This window comes from Hemicordylus capensis, chromosome 1 (genome assembly GCF_027244095.1).
Source record: "Hemicordylus capensis ecotype Gifberg chromosome 1, rHemCap1.1.pri, whole genome shotgun sequence".
NCBI classification, from domain to species: domain Eukaryota; kingdom Metazoa; phylum Chordata; class Lepidosauria; order Squamata; family Cordylidae; genus Hemicordylus; species Hemicordylus capensis.
The window spans coordinates 322,939,932-322,956,456 of NC_069657.1; the positions used below are offsets into that span (position 1 = coordinate 322,939,932).

The window sequence follows — 16,525 nt, forward strand, 5'->3', positions numbered from 1 at the left end:
ATCAATTCCTGAGATATTAACACATAGTCAATATGTGAGTAGGTTTTATGTAGTGCAGAGTAATATGAGCAATCCCTGGTTCCTGTAAGATTCCTTCCATGCATCTATCAAACTATGCTCTGAAATTAAGTCAATAATTTTACCTTTATCCTTTTGTAATGAGTTATGATGGTTACTCCTATCCTCTTTTGGGTTAAGTGTCTCATTCATGTCTCCTCCAGTTATCACATCACGTTCTTTAAATTCCTTTAGTTTTGAGAGGAAGTTGGTAACAAAGGAGCTCTGTAATTGGTTAGGGCAATAGAATGCACCAACAGTTGTCTATCTCTCAAGTAGCCTTTTGCTAGAAAATACCTCCCTGCTGGGTCTCTATAAATCCTATCAAATATAAGTGGGCACCTCCTTGTTACAATAATAGCAACTCCCCTTGATTTTATGTGCCAGCAGCTCCTATTTGTGTTCCAAAACAGGAACTGCATAGTATCCTATTATTGTGCGATTTTTGGTGCATTTCTTGAAGAAAGTCTGGGGTTTTGCATTTCAAAATACCCTCTATCCTCTTTCTTTTCACAACGTTAACCAATTGATTAATATTAAATGATACTAGCCCTGAAGCCACTGAGTCTCAATAAACATAGCTTAGAGGGCCCAATAACTGTGATCTCTCTTGTGTAGCCTATTGTGAACACAGAATCAGTATACTGGTCTATATACATTAACAACATAAGCATAAAGTTGTGCCATCAAGTCGGTGTTGACTCCTGGCAACTGCAGAGCCATATGATTTTCTTTGGTAGAATACAGGAGGGGTTTACCATTGCCATCTCCCAGGCAGTATGAGATGATGCCTTTCAGCATCTTTCTATATTGCTGCTGACCGATATAGGTCTTTCCCATAGTCTGGGCAACATACCAGTGGGGATTTGAACCAGCAACCTCTTGCTTCCTAGGCAAATTGCTTCTGAAACCAAATAACCCCTCAGGAAAGGAATCCACAACTGGTACTCCTCACAGACAAGTATGAAAGACTCACTGAACCTGGGGAAGAAACAGAGGGACAAGGTCATATCATTAAAGGTACACTGTTATTCTCCTTGAAATTATAGGGGTCATTGTGCAGAAAGGTAGTATTGTTCCGTTCAAAATGCTGTTCTCTTGTTCTTCCTGTTTTTTGTTTTCCATTCTGAAGAAGAGATATGACTTTTGTGGGTTTAATTATCTTCTTTTCTGTAGAGACTCTTGGGCATCGTGAAGGAATATCTAAAGTCTCCAGGATCTCAGAAGCTTCAGTTTTGTTTTCAGCAACTAGGAGTCTCCCATTGTGTTTACTCATTTGTTTGAATGGGTGGCCCCATCTGTAGGAGATTCCTGCTTTTTGTTCTGTAAATGACCTGAAAGCCTCTCTTTCCTTTAAGGTTTATGAGCTCAGATCTTATTTATTATTCCTTTTATTTATTTATTTATTTGATTTCTATACCGCCCTTCCAAAGTGGCTCAGAGTGGTTTACAATAGAACAAAACAATTAAAATCAATTAACAATTAAAACAGAGATTATAAAAACACCATAAAATAACAATGAAACAATGAAGACATTTAGAAAACCCTGAAAAACCATGTTACAACATTAAAAACAACAACACCTTTACAGCAGTTTAAAAACCCTGGAAGGCCAGGCCAAACAAAAACCAATAAAGAGTTCAAATTATGGATTTCTGCAGGGAGTGCATTCCACAGCCCAGGAGCAGCTACAGAGAAGGCCCACCTCTGAGTTGCCACTAGATGGTGGTAGGTGGTAGCTGGAGACGGACCTCCTCAGATGACCTTAACATGCAGTGAGGATCATGCAGAAGAAGGCGCTCTCTAAGGTAACCTGGACCTAAGCCATTCAGGGCTTTAAAGGTAATAACCATCACTTTGTATTCTTCCTGGAAACATATCGGCAGCCAGTGCAACTGTTTCAAAATAGGCATAATATGGTCTCTCCAGGTTGCCACAGAGACCAATCTTGCTGCCGCATTTTGAACTAACTGAAGTTTCCAAACTATGTACAAAGGCAGCTCCATGTAGAGCACATTGCAATCATCAAGACTGAAGGTTACCAGCTGGTGAACCACTGTTTTGAGATCATCCTCTTCAAGGACTGGATGCAGCTGCTGAATCAGCCATAGCTGATAGAAAGCACTCCTGGCCATGGCCTCCACCTGAGATACCAGGGTGAGGCCGGGGTCCAGGAGTACTCCTAAGGTATGAACCTGCTCTTTCCAGGGGAGTGTAACCCCATCCAGCACAGGAAGATCTAACTTATCCCTCAGATCCTGAACCATTACAATGAGCATCTCCCTCTTGCTTGGATTCAGTTTCAATTTGTTATCCCTCATCCAGACTATTACTGCCTGTATCAAGGCATTTAGGAAATGAACGCCATTTCCTGATTATACATATGAAAAGGAGAAGTAGATTTGGGTGTCATCAGCATACCGATAACACCCAGCACCAAACCTCCTGATGACCTCACCCAGCAGTTTCATGTAGAAGTGTTGGTGGCAGAATGCATCCCTGAGGGTCTCCATTTAAAGGTGTGTAAAATTGGTTGCTGTGGGCCTGGAGATGAGATTTTAAAATAAGCCCCTCGCTGCCTTCCTCTCCTCCAGGCCCCGTGTCTCTGCTGCAGAAGAACATTAAGGACACGTGTAATATAGTGTAGCAGATTAACAGAGGACAAGAGACTACAGTTGCAAGGTGTAAACAACAGCAGAACCAAATAATACAACCGTATCAGCTTTGGGCAATTCATCAGCTTTGGGCAAATCAAGAGGGCAATTCATGCTTGTTACCACAATACCAGCTCTTCTCCCCTTTTGTGGGTTCCAAAGGAAGCTTCTGTTCCAAGCTGAACAATTTTTGTCCAGGCTGCAGCATGTTGGGGTTATTTTTTAAAAACAACAACAGTATTTTTCATTTAGAAAAGGCAGGTGAAGGGATATCCAGGCAAACCTGTTTAAAATTAGCAATCAGGAAAGATTCTAGGCTAGCTCCACTCTTCCCCAACCCTCAAGTATTGTGAGCCATTCTGGGAGCAAGGAACCTTTTTTTCAAGAACTTGTTTGGTTGAAAAACAATTGAATATATTTCCAACAACCACGATGCCATCAAAGAACCAATCAATAAACCCCATGCCGCCACCCCCTTTCCACAGAGAGGAAAACAACTCATTGTAAGCTGGAGAAAGATCACTTCACATGGGTCATCAGGACTTAGAGGGAAGAACCCTCTACTTTTTAAAAGTTAAAAATAGCTCGGGCACAATCTCAATCTCTCCCCCACCCACCGCCACCATAGATGTGGGAAGCTGGGGGGAAAACAAAATCACACAGCCTCTATGCTGCTGCTGACACTTCCACTCTCCTCCACTCCAGCTGACAAAAGGGAAATCAGGAGTCACAGAGAACCTGCTTGGAGGGACTGCAGCTCACATTCTTGGCTATGGAAAGAGAGGGAGGACAAGGGTCTAGCCTTCGGGGGCCCTGAGAGGGCCCCTCGGAGGCTGTGTACCAGGAGACATTCATCTTCCTTAGTCTCATTAACGATACGCCCATGGAAATCATGTTATTCCCTCCTTCAGTTTCTGCTATCCCATGGATGTGAAAATTAATCCTATGGTTTCTGTTTTCCAAATTCTCGAGCTTAGAACTATGTTTGCTGCCATTAACTTGTCAATGCTAACTTGCTGCTTTAAGCTTAAGTTCAAGGCCTCTTCAGCCATTTGAGATATGCTAGACATTTTTACTGTCAGATCAGAAAGCTTAGAGTCAATAGGCTGTAAGGCTGCAGTCATGTCTGTGGTTAGATCATGCCTTAATTGCTGCAGTAGCGAGGTAAAATCAGAATCTGCCAAATTTTACACACCTTTAAAAGTTGTTTAAACGTGCTTCTGGTAGTAGATGGGTGCATAAAGAATATATGATTCATTCTGCATCAAGGAGTGCATCTGGTATACAGAAATATTATAATATTAATGGAGGGCAATTTGTTCCAGCAGCCCTTAAATCATTTGAGTTCAAAGTTATTTCCCAAAAGTTATATGGGGCACAACTTGGACCTTACAATAATTACAGTCCAATTGAATGAAAATTTTAAGGATAATCCTGCAGATGGCAAAGGGAACCTCTAATTCATGTTTAAAGTTGGAGACTGGTATGTGTAAAATTGAGACTCAAATGTCGATATGTTTATGTAATTACTGGCTTAAAGTGAAGTTACATCTAGCGGGGTTGGTTGCTTTAGTTCTAAAAGATGAGTTTAACTCAACAAACTATAAATAAAAAAGTATTTCTAAATAAACTATAAATACACAATACAAAACCATTGGTTTGGATTTATCATTTCAAGTTAATGTAGGCAATGTAGGTATAGAGAAGTTAAGGTCAATGGTTAAGAAACAATATAGACAGAACAATATAGCAGGGATTCCTGAATGCTATAAGAATTGGCACCAGAATCAGGGGAGAAGATTAGCTAATTACTTCACACCTCTTATAACTCCACCACCTAGGAGAGCATTTGGTGTGAGCAAGATCTGATGCCCTTCCCTCAGCAATTTTGGGTGGAAGATACGTAACTGAATTTATTGAGCATATGTTTCTATACTGTCAATTATATCAAGATTCATGGAGAAAGCTAATAATGCCACTGATAGGAACATTTCCTGGACGTTAGGATGAGTTCTATATCGCTTGGTTGCTATCTGATCATAATTATGAAATATACAAAGCTGTGCGATTTTGTGCTATAATTTGTAGAATTAGTCATCGGATGAATTAAGAATTGGTCCCCATTTTTCTTATGCTGCTTTATTTTTTAATATTTATGTATAATGGTATTGAGACTTGGTTTTAAGATGTCTTAATCCAAAGATGTTGTTAATATTGGCTGCAGACTTCAATAAAATTAAAGTATAAATAAGTATAAAATCATGTAAATGATACATGGTAGCCGTGGAATCTTTCAACTCCATTAGCAACAGGAGGGTGGAAAGATAATGCAAGAAAGATTGCGGGGGTGGGGGGTGGAATACAAGATTCATAAATGTGGAAGATGAAAGTAAGGTTGTGTGCCCCAGGGAAAAGAGCAATGGCTGTTTTTCCAATGCACACACGCACACACACAGGCCTTGGGGTTTAGTTGGAAAGATTAGGAGCTCATCTTTTGCCATATTCATCTAAAAATGGAGGTGGGAAATATCTAAAAGCTTTTGTATTGTATTTACATTCTTTTAAAAATATAGTAGCATCAGTTTCATATGGGATGCAGTGGTGGATAATGTCAGAGTTATATGAGCATACTGTGTGTTGGGGTGGTTATTTCCGCCCCTTTATAACAGGGATTTTAAAAAGCAGGGATGCCCTCTCCCCCACTTTTAATAGGGTGTAATAATTCCTACTAGAGCCAGAGGAGGGGGGAAGAGTTCAATGGGGTGAATCCTTGACTGTAAGGTATTCACAGTAGGCTGCCACTATCCACTTTATTTTAATGTGGGACAAAACACTCTCTCCATATAAGACTCGCGGGGGGTTAAAGCGACAAAACCCTTCTTAGAAGAGGCTGAGTATTCCTAGGTCTCCAGAGTCATGTGACTAAGGCAGGTCCAGAATGAAGAGTAGCACATTTCACCAACAAGCATTCATTATTAGTTTGTTGTTGTTGTTTTTAAGGAGGGGGAGTATGTAATAAGAACAATTGTCTCTTCATAAAGCAGATTATAAGAGAGAAGCTTTCTTTAACCAGGCAACTCAGATTAAAACAATACAATGAAGGAAACTACTTCTCTTACACATCTAACTGAACTGGTCCCTATCTTATTACTCATAGGCAGAGATCTTCCTACTGTCTCCAACCTCCAGGCTGTGATCTTCCCATTTGCCAAGCAGCTTCTCAGCCAGCTGCTTCCTCAGGGCACTGCTGGGATAGAACAACCTCAAGAAAAAAGCTTTCTCTTCTTCTGCTGGTGATTGTGAGCGTTGTTCCCACCCAGTCTTCTGGATTGGTCCTTCTGTTTTGGTTTTCCTGGGCTTTCCCCTTATTAGGAAAGGCCCACCCTTCCAGCAGTTGCTCTAGTGAGGGCTTTTTAAAATCCCCCCTCCACTTTGAACAGTCATTTGTCCATTGTCCCCTCATAGTTTTAAAAAGATATTTACTTACGTACTTACTTATTTATTACATTTCTATAACACCTATTATAGAACTCTCTAGGCGGTGTACAGATTAAATCATTTCCTATGATTTCCTCTATTTTTATAGGAATCTTTCCATTACTTGCTGCCTCCTAGGACTTACTTTGGAGTAAATCTGTGAAGGTCTATGAGGCAGTTGCTGTGGATACAAAAGATGTTAAGTAAGCAAGCAATTCCTGCTTGAACAAGGGCCGGGTTAAACACACACCATTGCTGATTCATTGTGAGTCCACACAGCTAATGATAAAGGCAAGTGGCAGACACTAAGGGAAAGAATTTCTACTGATAAGAATCAGTCACACTACTTGATGTGTACTTGACATCAGTTGATTACCTTGGGTAATTCAAAAGTAGGGATGTGTGAATCAATTTAGATACAAATCGATTTGTACCCGAATCTAGCTGATTCGGGTGATTCGGAGACAAAACGAATCACCCCTGTGGTCCATTGGCTAGATTCGGGTACAAATCGAATCGCGGCTGATTCGAGTCAAATCGATGCAGGTTTCAGATCTGTCCTATTAATTTCCCCAGATTCCCAGACTTCATTTTTTTTTAAAAGCTAAGGTCTAGCCCTTATAGAAGTGGAGTTATGGAGCAAAATGTGTGGTCACTATTTTTCAAGTGTTCGAATTCTTTGGTGTATAATAACTTTCACTCAATGAATCCTTATGAGGATTCATTACACACCTTCATTTCTTCTATTCATTTGGACTGTCTTTTAGACAGTGCCAATTGTCAACTGCCATGTGCCAACTACACCCCACTCCCACCCGCAAGGCAGTGAGGTACTACTCAGTTTAAGTTAAGTGCCTAATGGGTAGAGGCTACCACCCCAATTGCAGAGGGATTGGGCAAAGGGCTGATTTTTGGTGAATTGTTGAAGTTTTCCATAGGAAATCATGTAGGTTTCAGCAGCCCCATAACTGCACTTGGGGGGTGCTGGGGTGGCCCAGAGTGAGTGATGGTGTAGTGAACAGAGGGTGCTAGCCACCCTCATGGGTTTCTAGCCCATGGGGTTCAGGGTTCTGTTGTTTCTGAGGTGTTCTGAGTGTAGATTCTCTGGTAGCAAATGAGATTTTCAATACAAACCATGAATCCACTCTCATTTGCTACCAGAGAATCTACACTCAGACCACCTCAGAAACAACAGAACCCTGTACCCCATGGGTTAGCAACCCCATGGGAGTGGCTGGCACCCTATGTGCACTACACCACCACTCACTCTGGGCCACCCCAGCGCCCTCCAAGTGCAGCTATGGGGCTGCTGAAATCTCCATTATACCTTATAGGGAAAAACCTTAAAGATGAGTAAACTTCAACTATTCACCAAAACCCAGCCCTTTGCCCAATCCCTCTGCAATTTGGGTGGTAGCCTCCACCCATTAGGCACTACCACCTCACCACACTCTTCCACTCCAGATCCCACTTTATGCCCCAAATCTGCCTCAAAGACACTAAACCTTCAACTATTCACCAAAAACTAGCCCTTTGCCCAATCCCTCTGCAATTTGGGTGGTAGCCTCCACCCATTAGGCACTACCACCTCACCACACTCTTCCACCCCAGATCCCACTTTATGCCCCATATCTGCCTCAAAGACACTAAACCTTCAACTATTCACCAAAAACTAGCCCTTTGCCCAATCCCTCTGCAATTAGAGAGCCAGCATGGTGTAGTGGTTAGAGTGCTGGACTAGGACCGGGGAGACCCAAGTTCAAATCCCCATTTAGCCATGATACTAGCTGGGTGACTCTGGGCCAGTCACTGCTCTCTCAGCCTAACCTACTTCACAGGGTTGTTGTGAAAGAGAAACTCAAGTATGTAGTACACCGCTCTGGGCTCCTTGGAGGAGGAGTGGGATATAAATGTAATAATAATAATAATAATAATAATAATAATAATAATAATAATAATTATTATTATTATTATTATTATTATTTGGGTGGTAGCCTCCACCCATTAGGCACTACCACCTCACCACACTCTTCCACCCCAGATCCCACTTTATGCCCCAAATCTGCCTCAAAGACACTAAACCTTCAACAATTCACCAAAAATCAGCCCTTTGTCCAATTCCTTTGCAATTTGGGTGGTAGCCTCCACCCATTAGGCACTTAACTTAAACTGAGTAGTACCTCACTGCCTTGCGGGTGGGAGTGGGGTGTAATTGAAGAAATGAAGGTGTGTAATGAATCCTTATAAGGATTCATTGAGTGAAAGCTATTATACACACCAAAGAATCTGAACACTTAAAAAATAGTGACCACACATTTTGCTCCATAACTCCACTTCTATAAGGGCTAGAGCTTAGCTTTTTTAAAAAATGAAAGCTGGGAATCTGGTGAAATTAATAGGACAGATCCAAAACCCGAATCAATTCGATTCGGATCAGCCACGATTCGGATCCGAATTGAATTTGGGGTGATTCGGATGGGTCCGATTCGGATCCAAATTGTATCTGGGCTGTTTCGATTCAGTTACAAATCAAAACACAGAAAATCCAAATTGCACACACCTATTCAAAAGCTAATAAGTTGAGAAATACTGAACAGGTCCCCACTCCGCAAAAAAGAATGTATTCTACTATGGACATGAATTTTTGTACACATATAAGTATAAGGAGCTAAGAAAACAAGACAGTGGTATGTTGGCTGTGGCTGAATATACTGTAGGTCACCATTAAGTAGAATCAGTTTCTAAGGGGTCAGTTTTCAAACTGCTATATGCTGGTCATGTCTCAACAAATCTGCATGAAACCTGGACTTAAGTTTCCAAGGAAAACATAAAGAAGTTGTCCATCTTACTGCTCTATGCCAAATCAGGCTGCATGGATGTTTTGGATTTAATGACCAATAGAATGTTCAAGGCTTATACTAGTGGAATGCAGTTTTTCTATCTCATCTTAACTATACCGGCACTGATATGCATGTATAATTTATGTACTCTGCAATAGCTCTTTCTGTCCCATTGTAGATTCTATAGTACAGCATGTTAGTAAAAGCCATCCTCAAAACCTCCTGCAAAGCAAAATAGAGGCCAAAAAGGAACAGTGATATATCAGGGACAGACACTGGAACATTGGAACTGTCTCTGGCAGATAGGGGAGTGCATTAAGTTGCCAATTTCAGGCTGCTTTTGGTCTTAGATATGAAGACAGAGAGAGAGAGAGAGAGAGAGAGAGAGAGAGAATAGGGAGGGAGGGAGAGGGAGAGGTGTGTGTGTGGGCTCCCCCTATCCCCAATGGGCTTGCTTTGGTGCCACTACTGCTGTTATAAGAGACACAGAAGCTTCTCACAGTATCTGGCTAATGTTACTTTGTACCACTGAGAAAGGCTTTCACAATTTTACACTTCCAAACTATGACCACAGCATATCTTGAATGGAGATTCTGCAAATTTCTAGTGGAACAGCACCTCTGCCCCGGTGGTGCTGGCCAAGTGGAGGACATTATCTACTATGTTTTACACCGTCCCATCTATGATGTGTTCAGGGGGGAAATGCTGGGACAGATTATAGACAAATTTAAGGGTTCAGATGTGGAATGTTTGTTCCAAATGTCAGTTGTCAAGTTGCCACCTTTGCTTTACTTTCTTTTAAACTGAGAAAGAAATATATAGCTGCTATGCACTGTCCTAAATTGAAGCATTGGTTTTCGTTTAAGTAGACTGTGGAAGTAATTCTATGGTATGCCGAGTTCTTTTTTGTTTCTCTTTTATGTTATGTTTTATGTTATGCTATGCTGTGTTATGTTATGACCTGTGATCACAACAATAGATTATTACTTACTTACTTACTTACTTACTTACTTACTTACTAAAAAAACAAACATTAAGGCACCAGCAACAGCCACTGGAGATGCTGGGCTGAGGATGGATAGGGCCAGTTGCTCTCCCCCTGCTAAATAAAGAGGATCACCACTTTTAAAAGGTGCTTCTTTGCTCAGTTAGCAGGGGAAAGTTAGATCTGAAGAAAACATGTCTGAGGTTTCATCATCGAACAAAGAACTGCTCATTATTGACACAGCATCTCTGATATTCCCCACCTGCTGTTTTCTAGTTTCTTAGACCTAAAGCCCTGAGTATGCTAACAAGTTACTAAAAAGTTTTAACTCCAGAATCAACTACCTATATGTCTAGCTGCTTGTTCCCCTGGTCACATCTGTCTCATATTTGTTCCTTACAAATACAAATAAGTGCAAATGCAAACTCATGAAAAATATGTGGTGTACACAGATGTGGCAACACATTTATAATGATGGCAGTGGCAAGACCAGGGACATGGGAAACTGGTGCAATAGGAACAGTGAGAAGATCTTTGTTATGTGTATCTGATCCAGACCACCTCATGTCCTGCTACACTTCCTCATCGTGGCGGGGGTGGCGTTGTTCCTGGGAGGATTGAGCGAAGTACGTTGGGAGGTATACTCCCAGTAGGGCCACCCAAAGCGCAAAGGTCATCCCAGCTGCCCAGCTAAAGCAAGCAGGCACCAATATTGGGCAGCAGCAATATAGGAAGATGCTGGAGGTGGATGATCACTTCAGTGACAACAACAAAGGCATCATTTCATACTGTGCAGGAGAAGGCAATAGTAAACCACTCCTGTATTTTACCAAGAAAACCACATGGATAGACAAAATAGAATGATTGTCCACGTAGTGCCGGATGATGGGCCCCTCAGGTCAGATGGTACTTAACATGCTATTGAGGAAGAGCTGAGGATCTCTCACAGTACCGATGTTGTTTATGACGCAGTTAGACTAAAGCCTTTTCAATGTCTAGCGGCTATCGTTGCCATGCAGGAAAAGAAAATCTGAAGCTGCAAAGACAGAATTACAATGGGAACGTGGAACGTAAGAAGCATGAATATGGGTAAACTTGAGACAGTGAAAGAGGAAATGAATTGACTATAGATTGACATCTTGGGCATCAATGAATTAAAATGGACTGGAATGGGACACTTTCAGTCAGAAAATCATACTGTTTACTACACAGGCATGAAAAACAAAGAAGGAACAGTGTTGCTTTCATAGCCAGGAAGGATATAGCAATGACAGTACTTGGGTACAATGCAGTCAGTGACCGACTAATATCAGTTAGATTTCTTGGACAACATGACAGTTTTTCAAGTCTATGCCCCAATGACTGATGCAGAAGAAGGGGAAGTTGATGAGTTTTATGCTCAAGTTCAGTCTGAAATTGACAGAACATGCAAGCCAGATGTCTTGCTAGTGGTTCAAGAATGGAATGCCAAAGTTGGAAATGGTAAGGAGGAAAACACAGTTGGACTGTATGGCTTAGGAAACAGAAATGAAGCAGGAGGACGACTTGTTAGTTTCTGCCAAGCCAATGATCTCTTCATTGTTATTCTTCAAACAATCAAAGTGGTGCCTATACACATGGACATCACCAGATAGAGTACACAGAAATCAAATTGATTACATTATTGGTGCAAGGAGGTGGAAGAGATTAGTTATAACAGCAAAAACGTGGCTGGGGGGACGATTGTGGAACAGATTGCGAACTGCTCATGTGCAAGTTCCAAGTTAAGCTAAAGTGGAAAAACAAAGCTATCCAGTTTCCACAATATGATCTTGAGAATGTACCCACCATTTTCAAGGAGAACATCAGAAACCACTTTGAAGTTCTGAACCTCATTGATAGGGAACCAGAGGAACTGTGAAATGAAATCAAATAAGTTGTTAAGGACAAATGTGAAAAGAGACTGCCAAAGACCAAGAAAAAGAAGAAAGCAAAATGGATGTCAGAACAGATGGTGGAAATTGCCAAGAACTGGGGAGAAGCCAAAGTCAAGAAAGATAAATATCTCAGGAAGGAACTTTATAGGGAATTTCAGAAAGCTCTTAGAAGAGACAAGGAGCAGTACTACAATGATATCTGTAAAGACCTTAAGGATGGAAATAGACATGGAAAAACAAGGAAAGTTTTCCAAAAGATTTCTGAATTCAGAAGGAGATTCCAACCTTGAATTGGTATGTTAAGGGATGCCAAAGGGCAGATAGTAACTGATTCAGAGAAAAACAAACATCCAAGATACTCTAGAAGATATTTCCTACTTGCAAGAACCTCTAGTATGGGAACATGATGTTAGATCAGCACTCCAGTCATTACCAAGTTGGAAGGCTACAGGAATTGATGGAATAGCTATAGAAATAAGGCAGGCAACAGAAGAAGAATCAGTCAAGGCTCTAACCAAACTATGCCAGCAAATTTGGAGAATGACACAATGGCCAAGAGATTGGAAGAGGTCAGTCTACATACCCATACCAAAGAAAGGAGACAACAGATTGCACAAACCATCATACAATATCCTTAATTTCACATGCTAGCAAAATAATGCTCAGGATCATCCAATGCAGATTAGAGCCCTAAGTGGAAAGGGAAATGCTGGATGTTCAAGCTGGTTTCAGAAAAGGACAAGGAACAAGAGACATGATTGTTGATGCATGCTGAATAATTGAGAAAGTCAAAAAGAGGGAGAGAACCAGCATGGATTCTGCAAAGGTAATCTTGCCTCACGAACCTTTTGGAGTTCTATGAGAGTGTCAACAAGTGTGTGGATACGGGTAATCCAGTTTATTTATTTTTATTTTTACATTCATATCCCACTCTTCCTCCAAGGAGCCCAGAGCGGTGTACTACATACTTGAGTTTCTCCTCACAACAACCCTGTGAAGGAGGTTAGGCTGAGTATACCTGGACTTCCAAAAAGCTTTCGACAAAGTTCCTCATCAAAGACTCCTGAGGAAACTTAACAGTTACGGGATAAGGGGACAAATACATAAGTGCATTGCTAACTGGTTGAAGGACAGGAAACAGAGAGTAGGGATAAATGGAGGGTTTTCACAATGGATGGAAGTGAGAAGTGGGGTCTGTACTGGGATCTGTACTGGGACCAGTGCTTTTGAATATATTAATAAATGTTCTAGAAGTAGGCGTAAGCAGCGAGGTGGCCAGATTTGCAGATGATACCAAACTCCTTCAGGTAGTGAAATCCAGAATGGATTGTGAGGAGCTCCAAAAGGATCTCTCCAGACTGGGTGAGTAAGGGACAAAATGGCAAATGTGCTTCATTGTTGGCAAGGGCAAAGTGATGCACATTGAGACGAAAACCCCCAACTTTAAGTATACCTTGATGGGATCTGAGCTGTCGGTGACTGATCAAGTGAGGGATCTTGGGGTTGTGGTAGACAGCTCATTGAAATTGTCGACTCAATGTGCGGCAGCTGTAGAAAAGGCCAATTCCATGCTAGGGATCATTAGGAAGGGGATTGAACATAAAATGGCTAATATTACAATGCCCTTATACAAAACTATGGTGCGGCCACACCTGGAGTACTGCGTACAATTCTGGTCACCACATCTAAAAGAAGGACATTGTAGAATTGGAAAAGGTGCAGAAGAGGGCAACCAAGATGATCAGGGGCCTAGAGCACCTTTCTTATGAGGCAAGGATACAACACCTGGGGCTATTTAGTTTATAAAATAGATGACTGCGGGGAGACATGATAGAAGTTTATAAAATCATGCATGGTGTGGAGAAAGAGGATAGAGAGAAATTCTTCTCCCTCTCACATAACACTAGAACCAGGGGTCATCCCATGAAATTGATTGCCAGGAAATCCAGGACCAACAAACAGAAGTACTTTTTCACACAATGCATAATCAACTTGTGGAATTCTCTGCCACAAAATGTGGTGACAGCCAACATCCTGGATGACTTTAAGAGGGGCTTGGATAACTTCATGGAGGAGAGGTCTATCAACGGCTACTAGTTGGAGGGCCACTTCCAGCCTCAAAGGCAGAATGCCTCTGAACACCAGTTGCAGGGGAGTAACAGCAGGAGAGAGAGCATGCCCTCAACTCCTGCTGTAGGCTTCCAGTGGCATCTGGTGGGCCACTGTGTGATTGGGCCACTGGACTAGATGGGCCTTGGGCCCTATACAGCAGGGTTGTTCTTATGTTCTTAAAGAAGGAGCTAGAGCCCCTGTGAGCTCATGACACTTGGCAAGTATACAAATAATCAGAATAGCTGCTATCCAGCCTACATTTATGTATGCTTATGCCCAGTTGAGCTAATATATTTGCTAATATTGCCAAAATAAAAATTAAGGAGAAAATAAAGACATAAGTACATGTTGTTCTTTGTTTGTAATTTTCAGCACAGATAATCTTTACATGTCTATCATTATTTATTTATTTATTTATTATGCTATTTACACACAGTTTACCAGATGTTATTGCCTGGATTTGCTACTTTAATTATCGGGCCCTTCCCAAAGATCTATAATTACTAAAGAAAAATTAAAGATAGCGTCGTAGTATTTGTGCTGTCCCAAGTAGTGTGGCCTTCTGTAGCTGATGTGTTGTAATTTTATCAGTGCCCAAGGTGTCAGGATGGTGTTCAAGTTCTTTTTGTACTGCACCAAGGGCACCAACAACTATTGGCACCACTACTGTTTTCTTTTTCCAGAGCCACTCAATTTCAATCTGAAGCTCCTTGTATTTAGTTATTTTCTCCATTTGTTTTTCGCTGACTCGTCTATCTCCTGGGATTGCATTATCAATTATCAGAACCCAATTCTTCTTGATGACTGTCAGATCCGGCGTATTGTGTACTAAATGCCTATCAGTTTGTATTTGAAAATCCCAAAGAATTTTTTCCTCATTTTATGTGACCTTCTCAATTGGATGATTCCACCAATTCTTGCTCTCTGGCAATTTGTAATTTTTGCAAAAGTTCCAGTGGATCATTGCAGCAACTTTATTGTGTCTTTCCTTATAATCAGTCTGCGCGGTTTTCTTACAACAATATACAATGTGTTCAACCGTTTCATCTGCTTCCTTGCACAACCGACACTTACTGTCTTTCTGAGTCTAATCAATTTTTGCTTTTATAACATTTGTTCATAGTGATTGTTCCTGGGCTGCAAAAATGAGACCTTCCGTTTCTTTCTTCAGTGTCCCCTTCTTTAACCACTGCCATGTTGTGCTGTTGTTGACTTTCAATTGTATGTCATTAAAGACCTGACCGTGTAATGGTTTGTTGTGCCATTTTTCTCGTCGATTCCCCATCTGCTGTTTTTTGTATTCATCCTTTGATTCCTTTATTTTCAACAGTCCTGACTTACTCACTTCCTGTAGCATTTCTTCTTGGCTTTCATTGATGTATTCCGCCAATGCTCGTTTTTCTTCTTCAACAGACTGTCTGACTTGCAACATTCCATGTCCACCTTCATTTCTTGGCAGGTACAGCCTATCAATATCACTTCTTGGGTGCAGGGCATGATTGATGGTTATTGTTTTCCTGGTTTTCCGCTCCAGTGCATCCAATTCTGCTTGCGTCCAATCAACAATATCTGCTGTATATAAGATTACGGGAATTGCCCTTGTGTTGATTGCTATAGTGTTACCACCATTAAGTTTGGACTTCAGTGTCTTTCTAACTCACCTGATATTTTCCTTACTAACTTTGGTCTTCACTTCAGCATGCTTGATCCTGTCTCTCTGGAGAATGCCCAAATACTTATGACTTTCCTCAGGTGACAGATTCTTTATGTTGTTTCTGTTTGACATCTCAGTTCCTACACTAGTTGTCATTTTTCCTCGGTTTATTGCCAATATAGCACATTTGTCCAGTCCAAACTCCATTGCAATATCACAGCTATAAATTCTAACCGTATTGAGTAATGACTCAATTTTGGATGGTGACTTTCTGTAAATCTTTAGATTGTCCATTTAAAGAAGGTTGGAAAGCTTAACTGATGTTTTTGAAGTTTGGTATCCATGATTTGTTTTGTTCAAGATAGTGGGTTGCAGAATTAGGGAGATTACAAAAAGTAAAGGCAACCATGAGTCTCCTTGAAATATTCCTCTCTAGATGAATTCTTCTCCATTTACTAGCAAATGAGTCTTCCATGTGTTCATTGCCTTTATTTACAAATTTTTAAATGTTAACATTCACTCCAGTCATATCCAGGCATTTAAAAATCCAGTTATGTGATAATGAGTCAAACGCTTTCTTATAGTCAATTGAAGCTACATTTAGATTCATCTTCCTTCGTTTACAATTTCCCCAAACCATTTTGTCAATAAGAAGCTGATCTTTTGTGTCTCTTGTTTTCTGGTGGTTTCCCTTCTGTTTCATTGGTAACAAACTGTTCCTTTCTAGGTGGTCTTGTAGCATCTGTTAAAATTGCTTTCATGAGCTTGAACATTGTTGGAAGGCAAGTTATTGGCCTATAGTTACTTGGTACTGCACCTTTTTCATAGT

General features: G+C 40.9%; 1 long non-coding RNA gene across 11 annotated transcripts in view; it reads left to right on the top strand.

Annotated features, from left to right (window-relative positions):
- Positions 1-16,525, top strand: part of LOC128341280 (uncharacterized) — a 563,294-nt gene that overhangs the window by 495,498 nt on the left and 51,271 nt on the right. For 3 of the 11 annotated variants that reach the window (XR_008314304.1, XR_008314307.1, XR_008314311.1), the window contains 3 exons: positions 951-1,077; positions 1,720-1,866; positions 5,870-5,999. The exons of 1 other annotated variant lie outside the window; for it this stretch is intronic. This is a non-coding gene — a long non-coding RNA (uncharacterized LOC128341280). Of the gene's footprint in view, positions 1-950; positions 1,078-1,719; positions 1,867-5,869; positions 6,000-16,525 lie in introns of those variants that run through there. 7 more of the 11 variants (XR_008314305.1, XR_008314306.1, XR_008314310.1 and 4 more) reach the window with 5 other exon arrangements.